The sequence below is a fragment of the Aedes albopictus genome, chromosome 1, assembly GCF_035046485.1.
Source record: "Aedes albopictus strain Foshan chromosome 1, AalbF5, whole genome shotgun sequence".
Lineage (NCBI taxonomy): Eukaryota > Metazoa > Arthropoda > Insecta > Diptera > Culicidae > Aedes > Aedes albopictus.
In genome coordinates, this window is record NC_085136.1 from 193,445,323 (window position 1) to 193,463,099 (window position 17,777).

The 17,777-nt window shown below is 42.6% G+C and overlaps 1 protein-coding gene across 1 annotated transcript in view; it reads left to right on the forward strand.

Moving 5' to 3' along the window:
• Positions 1-17,777, forward strand: part of LOC115263783 (neurotrimin) — an 866,784-nt gene that overhangs the window by 222,217 nt on the left and 626,790 nt on the right. The gene's annotated exons all lie outside the window — the stretch shown is intronic.

Genomic DNA, 17,777 nt, shown 5'->3' on the forward strand with positions numbered 1-17,777 from the left:
CGAATGTGGGATTAGTGTTTGACCACGTGCAGTACAATCCACTACTGCTGACACCGGCTCTGCTCGCGTCGTCGTCGTCGCCCCTTTGGGTACACAACCAGGGTGAGAATCGGAGTTCATTCGATTTGCACTTCCCCCTTCCGGAGAGTCATTTTTAATTTTTACCAAACACACACGGACCACAATCCGAGCTTTCAAAATTGACGTGAACTTTGCGGTATCCGTCAGGAAGCACTGGAGCGCATGTATCGATGAAAGGGTTACACAAAATCCAATTTTGTTTTGATTTGAAAAGCAATGTACAATACGAAGTGTAAGTAAGCAAAGTCTCTGATCAAGGAATTAGAATTAGATTTCCGGAAGTTGTTATTCGGAGTAAATTGGAGCTTAATTTGCTGGAAATATTTACGGTATGTAGATCCTCTGATGCAGATGCATAAGAAAGAACTCAAACGCCTCGCATTTGGACACTTCAACTACCTACTTACGTTCAGTCCTAAGCATCCATGATGGTGCGAATGAGATCCGAATTGAAAGATCTCCATCATGGGCGATTGCTAGCCATCGCCTTGACCTGTGGCCAGGTCAAATTTGTGTCAACTTCATCTATTTCCTTGTTGAGGCTGCGTCGCCATGAGCCTCTCGGTCTACCTCTGCTGCGATGTCCTGCTGGGTTAACATACGCTCCCGAAATCAATGGGATTTCGTGGAAACTTTTGGTGAAATTTGCCTTTTTTGCAAGAGGAAAACTTGTTTGGTGATGCAGCTGGAACTTGAGAGTTTTGTTTATGTTCTCGACGGCGGAACGGGGGACTCTTCAATGGGTATTGTAGAAATCAATATGTAATTGAGTTTGTTTTAAAAATTAATATTTTAGTTTTAAATATTTTATCAGTTTACCGAATAGACATGAATATTTTTGTTTCAAACGAACGAAATTTGTCTCCGTGAACTGCCTAATAATTTCGAAAACTTATATGTAGTGCAGGGGTTCTCAAACTTTTTCAGCTTGCGACCCACTTTTGGTTTTTAAAGAATTTGGCGACCCACCAGAGCGTATTTTCATAAAATACGTCATTTTTGTAAATTTGGACTGACTTTAATAAACACATTTTATCATTTCCATAGGCTTTGGATCAATTTACTATTATACTCTTTCTGTTTTTTTTTTTGAAAAAGTCAAAGTTAGATTAAGGTATCCAAGTGTCCAGTTTCGGTAAACTCTTAGTCTAAAGAATTTGAGATAAGTTTCCAAGTTTCCAATCAAGTCTGACTTCAAGCAGCACTTCAAAACAGGTTTTTGGTTTTCTCTCACATATTGCAGAAATAAACAAAACAAAATATATTTATACAGATTCTTTAAAGATGTAATAGCAGTTTTGTACTTCTGCAGAACTTTAAAATCTACTACAAAATGACAAAATGAGACATCAAGTTGAATTTTCAGAATTATATGTCTGCTGGATGGTCAGACACACTTATTTTATTTATATTTTTATTGCAATCATTTTCAGTTGTTCTGATTTCTGCGAAAGTTCGGATTATCGATACTCATCAGAATTTTTCCGAAGTTAACCTTTACTTAAATTCGGTAAAGTTCAGGTTTCTTGTCGAAGTTTAGTAAGTTTTTGCTGGTTTTTGATAAATCTTTTTTTTTTTTTGATATTTTAGCTGCTGAACTTGGTATGTAAATATTTAACTGACAATGCAAACTGCAAGCAACAAAAAATACTTTTGATTGAAAACTCATAGTTTCAGAATCGATTTCAGAACACAGACAATAGAGCCAATATTAAATGCACTCCAGACTAAGACTTATAATACAACATTTTGAATAGCATTAAAGAGACACCGCACTTCTAAAAATAACTCTGTCGATTTTCCAAGGGAGTACAATTAAGATAACTAAGACATTTATTACAATATTGCCCAAGCCTTCGCGACCCACCAAAAATCAGCCCGCGACCCACCAGTGGGTCGCGACCCATAGTTTGAGAAACGCTGATGTAGTGTAAATGCATATCGTTAAAAATCTTTATCATCTAAAGTTTCTTCAAAGAATTACAAAAATATCTCGAGACATGTCTCGAGAGCACTATATACCTTGGATCTACCATCTAAAAGCATGGCTTCCAGACCAGAAGCACATAACAAGATCATAATTAAATTATGACAACTATTGTTAGAAATAACATAGTTGATATAGTTCTGTTGTAAGGATTTTTCCATGTAACAAATTTATAATTACAAGCGTCATAATTTTTGTAACAGAATTATAACAAAACTTGTTTCATTTATTCAAACAAATGCATAATAGCATTTGTTATATTATACATCTATACATACATATATATATAAAAATGAGTTTTAAATCCCTTTGAGGCAACAAAACTCACGAAAGGCTGAACCAATCAGGATGACTCTTGCATGGTTCGATTCGTATTCATGGTGGCTGTGTTTATATGTCTAAAAAGATACGAAAATGTACTGAAAAAGTTGAAAAATTGGAAAAGTGCTGTTTTTTAGAAAGCTGGGAAGAAAATCAACACGATTGAAATAAAATCAATCTAGATTGCGGTGCTTAAATGAGCTCAAAAGCCGTCAAACCACCACAAGCTTGGCAAGACGAAGTTTGCCGGAACAGCTAGTTTTAATATAATTGTCTTTAACAAAAGTTTCGTTACACGTTAATTGCAATCTACAGAAAAAATAACATTTCAGTAAAAAAATTGTTTTTCATAATTTATAAGATTTTTTATGTTGTCGCGAAAAAGATTGATAATTTATGTTATTTTGGTCGATTTCTAACAAAACTTGTAACAATTTTTTTTTCTTAAATATATAACAGAACTTGTTATAACTTTTTATTGATTTCGCATGTTTAACATAACAAAATTTGATATAATATTGTTATGATTATATCTCAACTTGTTATATTTTTGTTTATATTGGAACAAGTTTTGTTAGATTTTTTGTTATTTTAACTATTAACGGTACATGTTTTATAATAACCGTTGTTACAGAAATCATTGTAACAAAAAAAAAACACAACCTGCAATAATTTTGTTTTTCCCATCTAGTCGGGTTTCGTCATACCACATGGTGTCAATGGTAAAAGAAAATTATTTAAAAAAAGCAGTATCCCTAGGTTACCCACCAAATGAAAGCTAAGTACACAAAAATGGGTATTTTTCGGAAATTTGTTCTAGAAATCACGGTTTTATGTTCTAGACCCCCCAATAGAATATTTCGCTCTTGGCCTCAAATGAAAGAGGGCACCTTTAGCTCTCATTTAGTGGGTGACTTAGCTATACTAACTATATGATGTCAATAGACAAGGGTCACGAGGCTCAAGTTTGGAAAACGATGCTGTAAGAAAACATCGATCGCACCCAAGATATATCTTTGGGAAAATATATTTACAAAAAAATCGAACGAGACGCATATAAAAATTTTCAACTCTGGAAGAGGAATTTTGACGAAATTCAGGTGCAAAATCCAAGAAAACTTTATAAATGGACTGAAATATTATTAAATCTCCAAGAATTTTCTAGAGCGTTTAAAGGTATATTTGCGACAGTAAGTTCGAACTTATTGCCAGAAAAATGTTCAGCGGATTTTCAGGAAAACTTTATGTGTATTTTAGTAAACTAAAATGGTAATCGTCGACAACCGTGAGTGAGAAAAAGACGGTCTGTTTTAGGTTAACGGTGAGGTGACTGTAGGTTAATGACTGATACCAAAAGCATTGACTATATAACACAGCTGCAGCAGTACATATTGCTCCACAAGGTGTAAAGAATAAACGAATAAAAAGAAATAAAAAATGCTCCATAAGTACCATATTGCTTTTTTTTCAGTAATCAGTCAAATTTTAGAAAGCATCAATCTTGCAGTGAATGAAAAATGTAAGCACACAGTATCAATTTTCACAAAAAAAGAGATACCTGCAAGATTCCGCGAAACTTTTACGGAAATTTCGTTTCGTTTCGAAAAATACCGAGTGAATCCGGATTTCGTATCGATCCTGCGAAACATTTTTAAATTTCGTTTCGTTTCGTACCGCATCCTCTCAAAAAATTTCATATCGTTTCGTATCGCTTTGAAAAATTCCCTTACCGCATACCCTTACCACTGTTTGCCCAGCAGCGTGAAGCTGGAAGGGTTGACCTTGTTTACATCTAACGATTTAGTCTTGTTGACGTAAATGGTAAGACCTGCCACCGAGAAGCGATCGGCAAGATCATCGAGTTTATTATGCATACCAGAGCGCCGTTGAGCTAAGAGAGCAACGTCATCAGCTAGTTCGAAGTCATTTAGGTGCTCCTTGGTAATGGGCTGCCACAGCAACCCACGATTTGGTTCACGATCCATTGCACCTACCAGGATCTCGTCGATTACGATGGGGAACAATAGCGGTGTTAGGATACACCCTGGTTTCATTCCAGCAACGACTCGGATGGGATCGAACAAGACACCGTTGTGCAGTACTTTGCACGAAAATGCCCTGTACTGTGCTTCAATGAGGCCGATGATTTTCTCAGTGAGAGCCTTGCGCCTGAGGGCTTCCACATGTATCCGTGATTGAGACGGTCGAAGGCTTTTTCGTAATCAATGAACACCAGGTAGAGAAACTCTTGGAATTCATTGATTTGCTCCAGAATAATACGGAGCGTGACAATATGGTCCACACAGGATCGTACGGCACGGAATACTGCTTGCTGCCGCCGGAAAGTTGAAAGAGAAGATTGCTCTTGTATCTGGTGAAGGATCACTTTGCAGAAGACTTTGAGTACGATACACAGTAACATGATGCCCCGCCAATTCTCGCATACACTCAGGTCACCCTTTTTAGGCATTTTTACAAAGACGCCATGCGTTCAGTCGACCGGAAATGCCGCGGTTTCCCATGTGTTGCAGAATTATTGATGCAGCAGTTGTGCGGTCAGCTTTGAGCATCTCGGCTGATATGCGATCGACCCCGGGGCTCAGTTCAATTTGATGCTTCTATGCCCTGCAATGATGGAGCTTCGGTGTTGACACGGGTAATGCATCGAACCCTTGGCGGATCATGCTGAGGTGTTGGTGGCGTGGCCGATACTTAAAAAAGGACTAACTCGAACAAGCGTTTGAGCTGGTTAGCCGGGTCGGTCCATATGTGTCTTTCGCGGGCATAGTAGCATTAATCTTAGTCCCACTATGGCGACATGAGGCATCGTAGAGGAGACGAACGTAGTCGGTATTTGCGGATTTCTCGCCTTCGTCGGCTAGATTCCACCCACGCTCTTTTGTCCCGCCTACATGAGCGCTTCACCTACTTCTCGAGAGCCGAATAGCACTGATGGGCTACGGCTTTGGCACCACATATTTTCGCTCACTTTATCACGGTTTTGGCGTTCCTTCACTCTTCTATCTTCCTCCAGGTGTCATCTTTGATCCACTGTGTTCGGTAGGTTTATCGCCCGCCCAAATTATTCTCGACGAAGGACCTTTTCATCGCAGCGTTTTCCAGTCGACGTGTGTTGGACTGGTGCCCAATTTTCTCCTCCTGTCGATCAATCCTTGCCATGCGCAGCCGGATCTCGCCGATTAGGAGACAATGTCGACGCTACGTTTGTGCCGCCCATCAAGAAGGCTCCGTATCCATTTCCGCCTGATGCAGATGTAGTCGATTTGATAATCCGTGAGGCCATCACGGGAAACGCGTGTCACTCTGTTCACTGGTCGATGGGTAAATAGTGATCCCCCAATCATCATGTCATTGCATTGGTGCCACAAAACTCTGCAAACAGCTCTCCGTTCTCGCTCATTCCTCCGAGACCGTGGCATCCCATGACGTGCTTATAGACCAAGTTGTCGGAACCAACCTTCGAGTTGAAGTTGCCCATGAGGATCTTGATATGGACCCGTCCATAAACTACGTAGGCTCTTTGGGGGGAGGGGGGGGCATCTGGCCAAAGTCTACGCTCCATATAAATTTCGAAAATTTTGTATGGATCAAAGTCTACGAGAGGGGAGGGGGGGGTTCTGAGATGGTCAAAAATGAATCTACGTAGTTTATGGACAACGCCTATCACCTTTTGGAATCTTATCCACGACAGCATTCAGTTGAATGTAAAAATTATCTTTGTTTTGCAATTCGGCAGCATGGGTTGGCGCGTAACATTGGATCATGGTGATGTTTCGAACCCGTGTTCTGAATCTGGCTACAATTATCCTCTCATCAATAGGTTCCCACGCTTGAGTGCTGAGCAAGAAACCAACTCCACGGTGGCGAGGAGCATGAACACCTCGTAGGCCAAAGTATAACAGAATTTGACCCGACGCCAAACAGTGTTCTCTAAAGTTCGTCCAACGGACTTTGCTCAGTCCTAGGATCTCAAGCTCCATTGTGTAATTTATGTCGGGATCGTGTCATCACTGTAGATACGACCTAACTCTTCGATACTTGATTACCGAATGTTTGTATTTATTGAAGTCAGTTCCAATCTAACTTAAGTCTACGTCTACACAATTCTACATATAAAAGTAAACGCCTAGACTGCGATTGGCTATTGGCGATTGATATGAAGATGTTTGTACTTGTTAGCGAAATAATGCAACATATGCGTAAAGCGGTTGCGCTCTCACGGGAATACCTTGCATGCATGGAGGTCTGTAATTTGACCTTCTTGCCAGCATAGAATTGCCGAACGATGCACTCAGTAAGGTGACATCGATATATGGAAGAATGTTACGAAAATGCATGGTAACCAGATTGGCTCGTGAGAATTGAACTCAAGAGGTTCAATGCTATTTCTAGGATAATTGACATGTGGGAATGGTGTTGCGGTTGCATTATGACAATTGACTAGTTGTGCCAGGCTAGGGTTAATACATTCCAAGCTCTAATTCTTTCCCGTTGTTTCGCGCTTAAAGTCGATGCCGTTGAATCAATTCGTAATCTTTCATTTTCGGTTTCTGTAACGGTTTTCAGGTTCTGAGAACAGTAGGGTGTTGGCCTAAAGTCCCCTATCCACCATGGTGAGGCTGCCACTTTAGGTATAGCTTCCGATGACCGGTATACTAAGGCCAGTATTTCTCTACGGGCACGACACCTGGACCTCCAGGAAGACATGCAAGCACTTGGAATGTTCGAGCGGCAGGTGCTTGGGACCATCTTTGGCGGTGTGCAGGTGAACGGTATGTGGCAGCGTAGAACGAACCACGAGCTCGCTGCATTCTACGGGGAACCTAGCATCTGGAAGGTAGAAAAAGCTGGAAGAATACGATGGGCGGGGCATGTTGTGAGAATGTCGCAAAACAACCCTGCAAATCAGGTGTTCGCGAGTGATCCATGCATGCATATGGCCTCCACTTTAGCATCTTATGCAACATCTTATACGATTACTGGTTGTCTGGGCTGTGGTGAATGAGGACATAAATATACATGGTCGCAATCACCTGACCCCTCCGAACCGGAAAGGCTTGGCCTTTTCAATTTCCACCCTTCCCACCTTTTCGGGAAGCTGACCTTCGTTCGGTTTGCTGGCATTGCTGCAGTTCGTTTTCGGGGTTAACAACCTCCTGGCCTTACGAGCGCAGCATGCAAGCTCCTCACCTGATGGCCCAAGTAACACACTTGTCATAGAAGAGTTACGTCGGCGCAGATTTTTGTTGCTGAGAAGTCATTGTGACTTGCCAGTACATACGCTTCACAAGTGGTCCCGTTCCCACAAGGTCGCAAAGCATGACCGGTTAATCGATTTGAATGGGCAATTTTGAATTTTATTTTAATTTTATTGTAAGACAATTTTAACGTTAAATAAACAGAGGCAGGATTTTAACGCGAACTGCTTAGTGTCTTATCCGTTAGTTACACTTCAAGGCTTAATGAACAACGACCAACAAATTACTACGTCGAATGTTTGCCCTTGTGTTTGGCTATCTATGACTCGGAAAAGCGACTCCATTCGTCGTGAAACGACAGCAACCAATTCTCCAGCCTGGAAAAGTTGGATCGTAAAATTAAAGTTATTGTTCCTCATCTTGATGCAGAGGGATGAAATTCCTCACAATCGTACTAGAAACTCTCTAACCCATTGGGAGCTATGAGGGATGTTGTAAAATTTTATCGTTGGATCGACCCGAAAAGAAGACGTTGACCATTTCTGCATCTTTGATCTCTACCGGAAGGTTCAGTAAGCTGTTCAACTTTAGCAATTTCCCCAGCATGCGAAAAAAAAAAAAAGATTATTGAAGACAACCCCCACCATCCAACAAAACATAAAAATTAGGTTTGTTCGTTTCAGTTGAGCTTAACTCTTTTTGGTCCGCTGTTAAAACTAGACTGTACATGAAAGAGATGAGAAGGAAGACAAGAGCTGCGCACACTTTATCAAATAGTCAGCACATTAAGATAATGAGAGATCTGGGAAGCTTGATAGAAAGTTAATGCTCGAACGCGGTGGAGCCAGGATCCCAAAAGTGGGTCAACTTTTTTAATTACCTAATGGAGGAACGTATAGCATTGCACCGTTTCGAGATTGGCAAGGTGCATCGTAGCGAAAGGTAAAGCAATCGATATATTGCATTAATTTTTCAACGCAGTTCGATGTTCCCTGCAGATAAAAGTAAAAAAGGAAACCCAACAACGCCTCAAAGTTTCATTTGCACTTGCTTCAGTTTTGCAGTGACAAAAAGAACCATATTTTCTTATCAAACGGCATAAAAATTGAACACTTTATTAAGCGAGAAAGCCAGCAGCGGGTCTTGGTGACTGTGGCAGCTTGGTTGATTGGTTGACACTGGTACCCGAATGGGAGGGTATGAAAAACGTTTTTCAAACTTTGAAAAGCATATTTTCTACAAACGAAATTATAAAAATGATTAGATCGAGAAGAAATGAATATTATTCTGGCAAGAATAATTCTATAATAATTTGGAAAATATCTAATATAAGTCCGTAGTAGATGTGAAAAGTCTGTTTCAAAAATGATTCATAACTACTGATCTGTTGCATATGTTGCATATGTTTGAAGAATAATATGTAGGGTGTATAGCAACATTTTCAACTATTTCTCAAATTTCCTGTCAACATTTCTGTCATTTAATCGGGTCACGGGTGGAGGGCAAACTCGATGATACCGTTATGAACTCAAGCTACATGCTACTTCTCGATGTTGGCTGATATATACGTCTAGTACTCAGTAGCAACTGAAAGTCCGTGCCGTTTCTTGCTAGCATAGCATGGTTCGTATTGGCCAACCACGGACCGAACGCATTCGGTTGTGCTGCTTAGCGAACTCGCAGCTCAGTGTGATCATAAAGTGAAGAAGGACAATTTGAATTTACGAGTGCTGTGAGATATACAATCATGAATTGGAGAACGGGGAGCGGTACGTAAGAATCAGAGCTGGAATTTGAGTTATTTCAGAGTGCACGTTGGTGGACACGCTGCATCTGGTGTTTGTTGCTAGTAGTGTAGAACTAGCTGGGAAGATTTTCTTACTATGTTCATTAATATGGCGTTCCAATTTCATTATACATTTCATCAAATCGTGTTATATTTTTTGTATAGGCCTTTGATTTTGAACCAGAGGTGCCAGACACCGAGAGTCTTAGATATCATCATCACTAATAAAAATGTACTGCTTTTTGACAGTTTTTAATTTTTGCTGGTATTTATTTTTTCAAAACATGTGAGAAAATGCACAAATTTTCATAAATTTTTCAAAGTTTAAGCAGCAAATTATGAAGTTTTCATTAAATTTATAGAAAATAATTTCAAATTTTATAATTTCTAGAGAAATCTGTAGCACATTTTAAAAATCTGTATTTTTCTGTACTCTGTATCTTGTCTGTATAGAAGGTCAAAAATCTGTATAATACAGAAAAAACTGTATATCTAGCATCTTTGTTTTGAACGTTGATTCTTTAAAACAAAAAACTAAACAAAATTAGAAAACTCCATAGACTTCCTGTTTGAAGAAAATGACATTATACATCAAATACCCTGTTAAAGGTGATTCAAATATGACGCCATCATATTTCAGAAATTTAAGAAGACTCTCCTTCCCCTATTTCATAGTGGTGTAGATTTGAGAAACCATTAGTAGTGTTCCAAATATGCAACTTAGTTTGTAGTAATATGAAGCCCTTCGCTCTTATCTACTCGCCCGAAAAAAAAAACTCCCAGACAGGCTTCATTCCTTCAATCAAAATAAAAAAAGAAAGACTTACATGCTTGCATGATCCGAAGAGGACAAAAGGGCTTCACTGTTCTTTTGTTGATTGTTGGGAGAACAATTTATTTGCATACACTTCAGCTTCCACACGCTACTTGCTAGGCCACGCTCACCGGGAAAACCTTTTTTGAAGCTTTTTAAAAATTCATGACCAACCCATCCGTATGGCTTTGCGTGGCGTCGAGCCAATGAGGGGGCAACTGCTTGATTGCGTACGTGTGTGTGGAGATATCCACGCGGCCGCCGTCTCTTTCGAAATGCGGATGAAAATTTTGGCTCTGTAGGAGCCTAGAAGACAGCAAAGCTCTCCTTTCGAGAAGCGAAATGCTCTGAATCTCTACTCCAGCCCTAAGCCCCGGTTCCAGCTGAACAAAACAAGGGCACTCAATTTCCAATGCCAGAGTAAACAAAATTTAGGATAAACAGCTACTTGAAGATTCAGCCACTACTGCGTGGGTGGTAGAGTTTCCCCCCCGGTGAGCTCCAAACTGCTGCCGTTGTTGCTGTAGGAAGTAAGGATTTGCTAAGCCAGGTTATCCGTTTTCCAGAGGGATGTTGGCTTTCGCTCCGACGAGCAGTAAGTAGACAATTGAATGAAAGTACTTCAGGTGAAGCGGCAAAACAGAGAGCAGATTTTCGGTTTCGGTTGGTTCCCCTGCAAGAAAGGGTTCCACTCAACAACCAACAACGCCAACGGTTGAAGAGAAACGTTTCAAGAAACTCGTTCAGACTACATTGAATCGTCTCAAACCATGATCCCGTTAAAGGAGAGACGGTTTTTGTAAATGTCTGTAGGTACTGGAATTTGATATGATTGACATTGTTACGGAAAAAAGCTCTTAAATTTAACGTTGAGCAGTATCTGTACGATTAGCCAGAAATCGTGTACCAGAGACAGTTATTTATGCATTATAATTATGCAACAAATTGCAAAACGATTATTTGGTCAGCACGACTCATACATTGATACAACGAGGCTTACCGAGATTCTCATCGAAAAACTCATTCTCTCTCTTCCTCACCTTCGCGGCACGCCCGTTCCACAAGCTACCGACTTAAGTTGTCCTGTTGTGTTGAGTGATGTTGTCCTGAGTGATATCTCTACCGCATATCTCCTACATACTCGACTTTTGCTCCACGAAGCGCTTCACAGAGCACATGGTCCGCGATCTCGTCGCAGTCTGCACATTCCGAACTTGATGGGGAGCCTGCATGTCCAAATCTGTACAGATACCACCTAAAGCACCCATGGCCTGACAGGAACTGTGTCAATTGAATATTCACCTCGCCATGAGGCCTGCTCATTCATTCTGACACGCTCAGTATGAGTATGTATGTCCAGTCCAGCTCCACCCTTGCTGAAGGAATCCCATAACCGCTGCCACTTCAGTATAGACGATGTTCTGGCGGTCCATCTCGCGCCTTTTATGCCGTGGGACTCAAAGCATTCTTCATCCTCTGCCACCACTAGTGCTATGGGCATCACCTTTTATGCCGTGGGACTCAAAGCACTCTTCATACTCTGCCACCACTAGTGCTATGGGCATGCCCGCTAGCACGCATACCGCGTTGTTTGAGCCTGTGGGTCAAACACCCCCCCCCCCCCATCTTGTGCAACGGGCTTGCTGTGAGTACCCTCGAGTCGATTGACTACTAGCACATTCGGCCATATAGCGGCGCCATACCGTAGCATGGAGACCGCTACTGTCGCGAGCAGCTTGCGCTTACTCGAGACTATTGTCGAGCTATTTGACATTATCTTTGCCCTTTTGCAGGCATATTCCATGTGGCTTTCGAATTTCAACTAATCGTCGATCATGACCCCCAATTGCTTCAGTGAGCGCTTAGAGTTGATCGTGCACCCGCCTAAGGTGACTAATGCCTCTTGTTCAGACTTGCGGTTGTTTACCACCACTATTTCCGTTTTGTAGTGCGCGATTGCCAACTGTTTTGACCTCATCTAGTCCTCCACTAGGCCAATTGCGTGCGTTGCTGTCAGTTCAACTTCCTATATCGACTTGCCGTATACCACGAGTGTAATATCATCGGCTAAGCCGATCAGCTATACGCCTGGTTGAAGTTTGAGCCGCCATCATACGCCGCGTTCCACTGAATCGGACTCCGGATGGACCCTTGAGGTACTCCAGCGATGATGTTGTAGCTCTTCTCACCTTCCTCGGTGTCAAAGATTAGCACCTTGTTCTGGAAGTAGCACTCCTGTATCCGGCATAGACTAACCGGGACTCCTAGGTGGTGTATGGCGCACTTGATGACGGACCAGCTGAGGCTGTTGAACACATTATTTACGTCCAGAGTGACGACCGTTCAATAGCGAATTCCCGCTCACTTCTTTTGGTTACAACCCTAATAGCGCCCATCGTCGATCGATCCTTCCAGAAGCTGAACTGGTTATCCGAGCGGCCATAGTCATTGGTTTCTCCGTATAGACCATCAACCTTGATAGAATGATCCGTTCCAACAGTTTTCCTGTGGTGTCCAGAAGGCAGATAGGTTGGTATGGCGACTGGTCGCCAGGTGGCTTCCAACCAATCTTTGCCTTTTCCACCTCTCCGGAAATTCGCCTCTGTCTAGGCACATCTGCATAGCCATTCTGAACATGTCAGGGCTAGCCTCGATTGTCATCTTGATAGCTACTATCGAAATGCTGTCCGGCTCTAGGTTCGGCTTTGTTCAACTTAAGCGACTTCACTATTGCGATGAACTCGTCGATCGTTACCGAGACGTCCTCGCTTAGGCCGGATTTGCCATAGGAGACAGGATCCCATGGTCTTGTACCGTGGCGCAGGAACAACGTTTCTACGATCTTCTGCGGTATCTCGGGGGAGGGTTCTGGGGGTGCTGACGCGACCACCGTATTGGCTATGACTACTCTGTAGGCATTACCCCCAAAGGATCGTGTTGGCTGCCTGGAAGAATATTTCGAAGCACGCCGGCTTACGCTCTTTAATCTCTCTGTTCAGTGCGAGTTAAGCCGTCCTGTAGGCCTCACTTTGCTCCATCCTCGGTGCGAGCTCTTTGTATCCTTCCTCTAGATCTTAGGTAGGATGCGCGGAGTTCTGCGATTTCCGGACACAACCAGTATAACGGTTTGCGTCCATTTTTGGGTAGGGATCGTCTTGGCATTGCGGTGTAACATGCACGGTTTAGGGTTCCGACTAGATCGTCGTCAGTTTTACCCTCCATAAGCAATCGCTCAACAAATGCCGGCTTATCGAAGCGCGAGGCATGTATCCATAGTCAACCCTCCAGTTCGAGCTAGGGTTTAGACCCTAGGGCTCCAGAAGGATACGTCAATGATGAACTCTTCACCGTTCCGACTGTAGATTTTTTATCGCCTTCGTTTGGGACATCCACGTTCAGGCTAGCCATAGCTTCGAGTACAGCCCAGCCTCTCGCGTTTGTCAAGCGGCTACCCCACTCAATCGCCCAGGCGTTGAAGTCTCCACTGATGACCGCAGAACTCAATCCCACTAGTACGCATAATAGTGAATCCAGCATAGACGAGAACAGATCTATCGGCCACCTTGGTGGAGCATAACAACTGCAGTAGTACACCCCATTGATCTAGCTTGGCCTTATGTGTTATCCAGTTCCCATTATCGGGTTTGGAGAAGAACAACGCAACACAGGCGGTAATGCAGCTGAGCCAAACGCGGAGGTTCTTTTAGAAGTTCAAGACATCCCGCAACGGCTTCGAACCGCTAGCTGAAATGTGAATGGATAATGACAGCAGTCGCTTGACGGTCCAAATTGAGGTAAGAAATTTTTTAGCTCTACGCACGCTTTGTATGAGCTTCTTATCTGAAAATGTTTTTCATGTTATTTGTTTTGCAAAATTCTGAACTTAACTTTTGAAAAGGACGTATTCATTTATTGAGTATTACATCAAATTCAACATAAAACTGCATCAACGATATTTATTCATAATACACGGTTCGTGGCTGCCGTTCTCCATTCTCGGTCACGCCCAATGCTCGCCAAGTCACGCTCCACCTGGTCTGCCCATCGTGCTCTCTGCGCTCCACGCCTTCTTGCACCAACCGAATCGATCGCGAACACCAACTTTGCAGGGCTATTTTCCGGCATTCGCACACCATGTCTTGCCAACCGTATCCTTTCGGCTTTGGCCACCTTGTGGCCGCTGGGTTAGCTGTAAAGCGCAGCGAGTTCGTGGTTCATCCTTCGCCTTCTCTATTCTTCTGCACACCGCCGATGATCGTCCTTAAAACGCATCGCTCGAAAACTCCGAGAGCTTGCAGGTTCTCCTCGAGAATGGTCCATGTCTTGTGTTTGTAGAGAACTATCGGTCTTATCAGCGTCTTGTACATGGTGCACTTGGTGCGTGGGTGAATCTTTTTAGATCGCAGTTTCGAGCCCGTAGTAGGCCCAACTTCCACTGATGATGCGCCTTCGAATTTCACGTTTAACGTTGTTGTGAGCCGTCAGTAAGGACCCGAGGTAGACGAATTCCTTCACCACCTCGAAGGTATCCCCGTCTATCGTAACATTACTATCCAGATGGATCCGGTAGTGTTCGGTTTCGCCTGCCAGCATGTGCTTTGTTTTGGACGCGTTCACCAACTGTTCGACCTTTGCTGTTTTTTTGTGAAAATCTTGCTCCGGCTGTTGAGCCCGGCTCGCCGTAAAAGACTTTTGTTGAAGAGTAGTCATAAGAGTCCGTCACCTTGCCGCAGTCCCCGGTGATATTCACCCGAAACTCTTACGCAGTTTTGCACACCGGTGTTGCGTTGGGACCTGGTATTCACGGTTTTTCTGTAGGATTTACCGTGCGGTGAAGATCTGGTCCGTTGTCGACCGGCCGTCGATAAGCCTGGCTTGATAACTTCCCCCGAACTCATTCGATTCAGGTGAGGAACAACGCAAGATGATATAGAATAGAACTTTGTAGGCAGCATGCAATACAGTGATCGCTCTGAAGTTCTCATATTCCCGATGATCACCTTTCTTGTGAATGGGGCATATTACCCCTTCCGTCCTCTGCTGCATTGGCGTAGTCTTCCCTCCATTGTTGTGATCTCCCGTGCCTACGTCCTCCGCGCCATACAGGTGCTCGTCAAAGTGTTGCCTTCACCTTTAGATCACCTCACATCCGTCCGTCACAGGCATCCGTCCTTATGCCTGCATATTTCGGCTCGCGGCACGAAGCCATTGCGGGATGCGTTGAGCTTTTCGTAGAACTTCCGTGTGTAATGGGAATGGCACAGTAGTTCCATTTCCTCGCACTCCGCACCTTACAAACGGCGATTTTTTCCCCGAAACAGGTGGATTTGTTGCTTCCGCTTCCATTTGTAACGTTCCATGTTCTCTCGAGTTCTTTGCTGCAGCATAACCACCCGGATTGCATTCTTCTCTTTCAAAATCGCTCTACACTCCTCGTTGAGCCATTCGTTCCGTCGACTCCTTTCCACGTACCCGATGGTGCTGTCGGCTGCGTCGTTGATGGCTACTTTTACTGTTCTCCAGCAGTCCGCTAGAGGGGCCACAATATGCGCGCCCTCGTCTGGTAACGCTGCCACGAGTTTCTGCGCATATGCTGAGGCGACATCCGGTTGCTTCAGTCGCTTAAGCAGGTACCGTGGCGGTCGCCGGTACCGTACATTGTTGATGACGGAAAGTTTTGGGCGCAGTTTAACCGTCACCAGACGTTAGTAATGACGGATTGCCGTCCGTCAATCAGGACGTGTTTGATTTGCGATTTCGTCTTCTATGGTATCTCCAGGTGTAACGATGAGGGAGGCTGTCTAGGAAATATATGCTACGTATGACCATGTTTCTGGAGGCGGTGAAATCAATGAGTTGTAGGCCGTTTTCGTTTATCAGCTGGTGGGCACTGAACTTTAGGTGTAGGTCACCTATATAGAACCTTGACGTCGTGGCTTGTGTAGCGATCGTACTCGCGTTCGAGCTGCGTACAAATGCGTTAAAGCCACGGTAGTTCCTGACGTCTACAGCGTTGAAGAATTTCCGTCAAAAAATCAGAACGTGAGAGTTTTGTGAATATGACTGCCCAAGTAACCACGAAGCCGTATATAAGTGCATCAATTTTGCCATATATTGATAATTAAAATTATGAATATAATGCTGCATTACTTTAAACACCCCATTGAAGCAATATTAAAGTCGAAAAGGGCCCCACTAAAATCAAATTAGTGCCACATATTGCAGCACGCTGACAGCCATTGCTAAAGTAATATAAATGCATGTGCTGTACATTTGCATTTGACATGCTTGATACGTGCAACACGAAAAACCAAAACAAAAATCTATTTTTAGCACCGTTTCGTTATCGACGGTACTGATGCCCTCACACATTAATGTTTTAACCATTATTTTTTTGTAGTTGGATCGGGAGTCGAACCAGAAGTGTTGATGACCGCTAGATGAGTTCCATACGCGCTGGCACCTTGGACCGTTTCTGCTGCAGTGATAACAACAGATATTTCATTAACTAAAAGGAAAATGTTCTTCTATCTCAATCATTGTAGTAGAGGGTAAAACGACTATGTCATATGTAATAGAATACAGTAAACTATCACATTCCGATAAATTACTGAAAATTACATAATGCATTTTATACTTATGACACACATGTGATACAAGAATCACTGTACAATTGCGCTTGAAATGAGTGCCATACTGAAAATTCTCTCAGTTCAAGTCAGTCTTGTTAGAATTTTCTTGACACTGCGTACCGTTGTACAGGAATCACACTCGTATCACATGTCTGTCCGGGGTATTAGAAGATATTTAATCAACATAAGAAAATAAAAACCTCGACTAAAACACCCTTCGCACATTGCTCATATGCTAATTGTGATTTCTATCGTTATTGGCATGTGATTGCAGCCTACAGAAAAGAGAAAAGTTCATCTCTAAATAGCTTTTGCTGTCGTCGATCGGTGGCTCAAACGGGGATTAAGTTGGTCGGGAGTCGAACCAGAAATGTTGAAGACCGCTAGAGTTGACCGTAAAGTTGTTCAATCTTCTTGATTTCATTTGTTTACCATTAGAGTCAAGCTTTTATAATTGTATTGTTAGAGCAAACTTTGCTAGTTTGTACATTGCATTTATTCAGTTTTTGCAGTGTTGAATTATTGGATTATCTTATATCACCTTTTAATAAACCCGAATGTAAAGAAAAATGCAATGCATCATCACATTGATAATGCCAATCTAAAGGATTATTGCATGACAAGTGTGGAATTACTGCATTTCGCATTGCAAAGGTTGATATTCAGTCTAATTCGTGCAATGTTATAATGCTTGTGGTTACTTGGGTGCTGTTGTAATAGTCAGGGTTATGAGGAAGCCCATTATAAATTGGCACATCCGACATGTGGAAAAGTCGCGCCAGACCTCTCAAATTTGCTGAAGCAAATCCTTTATTTTATTGTTCGATAATGTGTTTTTGAGATTTCTCGTCGCACGATTGAAGTATCACATTCTATTAATATGATGACGAAAGGTCCGGTGAGGAAGCACGGTATACATAGCAGCACCTTTGCATGG